This window comes from Chenopodium album, chromosome 7, assembly GCF_948465745.1.
Source record: "Chenopodium album chromosome 7, dcCheAlbu1.1, whole genome shotgun sequence".
Lineage (NCBI taxonomy): Eukaryota > Viridiplantae > Streptophyta > Magnoliopsida > Caryophyllales > Amaranthaceae > Chenopodium > Chenopodium album.
The window spans coordinates 23,917,109-23,921,430 of NC_137840.1; the positions used below are offsets into that span (position 1 = coordinate 23,917,109).

At 33.9% G+C, this 4,322-nt stretch overlaps 1 long non-coding RNA gene across 5 annotated transcripts; it reads left to right on the plus strand.

The window, feature by feature from the left end:
- The first annotated feature begins 332 nt into the window (after window positions 1–332).
- LOC145640992 (uncharacterized) lies at window positions 333–3,843 on the plus strand. Of its 5 annotated transcripts, none has more exons than XR_014115080.1 (5): window positions 333–604; window positions 1,053–1,191; window positions 2,133–2,282; window positions 2,998–3,135; window positions 3,348–3,843. It is a non-coding gene; the product is annotated as an uncharacterized LOC145640992 (long non-coding RNA). The 5 variants fall into 5 exon arrangements; XR_014115078.1 differs by having other exon boundaries at window positions 2,133–2,201; XR_014115081.1 differs by lacking the exon at window positions 1,053–1,191 and having other exon boundaries at window positions 2,133–2,857.
- Window positions 3,844–4,322: the final 479 nt, after the last annotated feature.

Here is a 4,322-nt window from a genome sequence, read left to right on the forward strand (position 1 = left end):
TAAGCTAAAAGCGGAGGTGAGTAACAATTACTCCTTGACATAAGATTTCATCAAGCATCGCCGGTTACTTACTCAATACTTTTTAAATTGCAGGGTGGAGAACTTCCACTAGTAGAAAAATACAAATGCGCACCGAGTTATTGGCACCGGTTCTTAAAAACCGGAGGGAAAAAAATTAGGCGGAATTCAGTATAAGAGAAATGGCACTGGTTCAAACTAAACCAGTGCCAAATTAACAAAATGGCACCAATTGAACCGGTGGGAATTTACTGTAAAAAAAAACCAAGCCCTCTTATTTATCCCTCTTTCCCCTCTTCTTTCTTTCTATTTCCTTCCGAAAGTTCTCTCTCCGTTCTCTCTCTCTCTCTCTCCTCTCTCTCCTAAATTGGATCTCTCTCGTTTCTCTCAGCTCCGTCGTACCGCTGTCCAATCCACCCCACGGCGCCATCTCTCTCTCTCCTTTCTCCTAGACTGGATTGTTCTTTCTTTCACTCTTCTTTTATCTCTTTCATTTCACCATACACGGCGGTGCTTTTTCTTCACCGGCGGCGATGGTAACGGGTCTATCTCTTCTCGAGTCTTTTGCTTCAGATCTTGGTTATGGGTATGTATATACTTTCCTATTTTTGATTGTTAATTTGATTTATTTTTCAATTTCTAGGGTTTTTGTTGTTTGTAAATGTTAGATTAATTTGCTTAGTGATGGAAATTTGGTTGCATGGATGTAAAGGTTTGCATGATTGTATTGTGTACAATATTTGATGGAAATTTGTAATTTGATCTATGTTTAGTTGATGAATTTTAATGGTTTGACTACTTGATTTTGAATTACTCAGTAATTTTTTTAATTTTCAATATGACTTTAATTGTTTTAAATTAATGTTAAGTGTATGGTAGTAGGTTTAATTTGAAAATTCAATATGATTTATGCTTTTGGTTCATGGATCCTTTTTTTTTTTTTTTTTTTTTTTTGGAAAATATGAATTTTATTGCCAAAATAAGAAAGTTACAACTTACAAAAAGCTAAGCTGTAACAACACCAAACACCACAGACCAAAAAGGCCAAACCAACACCAACAGTCCAAGAATCTACCCAAACCACCTTCTAGGAAGGGTGCTTGAGAGAAACGAGGACACCTATTGGACTCAGGCTCCCAGCCACCTTCAGGGATCCTTAATTTTGATTTTCAGGTAAATGTGAAATAACAATATGATGAATTGATGATTCATGATTGTTTGGATGCTTGTTATTGGTTGAATGGTGCTATTTTTGGTAATAATTCATTTAATATTTGAATTTGTTATATTTAGAGTTTAGGGTTTTGGTTAAATGTGTTTGATTATCAACATATGTTAGATAGAGTATCGGTATACTAGCTAAGATTTAGAGCTTTAAATTTTAAAGTTTTTATTTTTCTTAAAGTTGATGTCGTATTCAACATGTAGTCGAATTTGGGATGTCAATGGAGCTAATTTTGTCAAGTTGACTAGTTTGGTACTAATCCCTTTTTTCTCTTTACTCTTAGTCTAGTGATTCGCCTAATTTTCGTATTCAACCTGATCGTCATTGGTTTGGTACCTTTATTTCACGATATTGCTGTTATTTTTTATGCAAATTTGATATAATATCAATAATTATTGAATCATCAAGTTTGGGGAATTGAAAGAATTGAACGAAGTATTTGATAGAACATTAATTAGTCAAATTGCATAGATGATGATTGAATTGGTTGATAATAGTTTTGGGGTTTAAATTCATATTACACAACTCAGTTTTATTGAAATTGGTCTAGGGCTTTGTTAATTTGTTTCAATAATTGTAATTGATTTAGGATTTTGTTAATTTTAGTTTTTAGAATTGCGAATATACGGAATATTTGAATCATGGGTACACGGAGTATTTGGCTTGTGAGTTTACAGTGTATTTGATACTTGAATCTTGAATTTCACTAGTTTGATCTTTGGATGTATTGTGAATATTATATTAGTTGTCATTTAATTTGATTTTTTAGGTATATATTTGTTTGGGTATATTTTGATTGATTTGTTGATTGTGGTATGAGTATATTTTGATCAGTTTTGGGTTTCTTTTGATTGAATAAGCTTTAACCTGCTGTCGTGTTTCCATGCAGTGCACCCCTGATGCTGCTACTTTTGCTCTGCTGTAGCTGCTGCTTTTGCTCAACCAAGATTGCGGGCAGGTGGGTCTTTAAGCCTATGTTTGGGAGTATTCTTGCTGAAGCCATTGGCAAGATTGGGGCTCATGGTGTTATCTCTATTGAGTAACTCTCAACCTCTAAAACTTACATAATTGTTAAAAAGGGAATGAACAATTGAAATGATAGGGCGTTTGATTGAATTAGTTGGGGTATTTTCTTTCAATCAATCAATCAATCAATCAATCAAAGCCTTAATCCCAAAAGTGGGGTATTTTCTTTGTGAATTTTTAATTGTGGTGGTTTCTTTCTGAATTTTTAATTTCTATCTGGAATGAAAGTGATTAGTGAAATTTGGTGGATATCCGAATTCTGGAAAAAAATTACGCATTGAATGGGTGTTGTTCATGTTCATGTAATTCTAAATTAAGATGATTATTTTTTTAAAATTTTTTTTTTGCGACAGTAGCTTAAGTTGCAAGCAAATATTTCATTTTGTTCTTTCTTGCTCTTGTTATGTTGGATGATTGCTTTATTATATAGCATTGGGTTTTATGATGTAACTCTTTAAGAGCAGTTGTGAACTCGACTTTAGAACTAGGAGTGTTGAGCGTAGTTATCTACTTAGATTAGCTTACAGTTTTGGCATCTAAATCAGACTCTATATGCTAAATTATTCTCTGAAGTAGCTGTTTCAGCAGGTGAATGCCACTTTTTTTAGATTCCTAAGTTCATTTTCTTGCCCCCACCCCATTCCCTATATGTAATTCAGAAAGAAAAGGTAAGAATATTTTTTGTTATTGCTGATTTAAGACTCTTTTCAACCGTTTTTATTTTGCAGCTAGGAACACTCTAATTTTGAGCCTGTTAGATAAAAAAACGTAGCAAAGTACATCCTAGGATCATATTATGTGCCAAGGGTAAACAAGTGCAGCTATGAGCGCAACATTGCAAGATAATCAAGTCCATCACATTGAAGGTAATTTGAGCTTGTTCAAGAGTCATGTACTTTTACTTGATATCAGCAATTAGATCAAGGCCTGTCATGTACTCTTATTCAGAAACTTGTTTATTATTATTATTATTATTATTATTATTATTTATTTATTTTTTTTTTTTTGTGTGTATATCAAAAGAGTATTGTCTCCTTGTGATGCATTTATTAATGGCTTTGTTGTTGTTTTTTATCAGAAAGAAGAATGGTGATGTTGGAGCATGATGAATTAAATAAAGCAGGAGAGGAGTTAAGTTAAGAGGGCCAAGAGAAGTAAGTTCCAGCACAGCTTGTTCAAAGTAGGAAGAATTGGAGGATGTATTAAGAAAGGCTAAGCTGAAGTTACTCAACTGAAGGAAAGAGGTCAGGAGGCTACTGCTGCAAAATCTGCATTGCTGTATAAGCAACGATAAAATGGATAAAGTGAGGTGTAAATTGGCATAGAAGAGTGAAATTGCATAGAATTTGTCCTTTTTTTTTGGATGAAAAGTGTAAATTTTTCCTAGTTTTTAAGGAAAATGTTTTAGTTTATATATATATGTTGTTTGCTGACCATTTTAGAGGAAAACAAAGATTTTTTTAAGGGTATTTTTGGGACCGGTTCTGAACCAAACCGGTGTCAATAACTGTGTTATTGCATAAATGTTGTTTGCTGACCATTTTAGAGGAAATAAAAGCAAATATTAATTTTTTTTATTTTTAAGGGTATTTTGGCACCGGTTTTGAATCAAACCGGTGCCAATAGCTTTGTTATTGCCACCCGTTCAGAACCGGTGGCAAAAACCCTCACTTATTAGCATCCGTCACATGAACACCAGTTCAAAACCGGTGCTATAGGGGGTTTTTGAACCGGTGCCATTTAACATTTTTCTACTAGTATTCCTAGGTCCTTCACGAAGAACCTATTCAAACGGGGCTTGGAGGAGACCGCCTCTACTCCAATCAAGCCTGATAAGGTCCAGTTCTTTTGAGCTTCTGGGCAGAGTAGAGCAGAGATGAGCAGGGGTCAGCAGAACAAAGCAGATTAAATTTCAGCAGAGCAGAGTAGATTTAAGGGTAGCAGAGCAGAGCAAAGTAAAGCCGAGTTGAGTAGAGTAGATATCAACATTATTATTAATACTATTATTAATGTTATTATTACTGTTGTTGTTGGTATTATTATTATTATTATT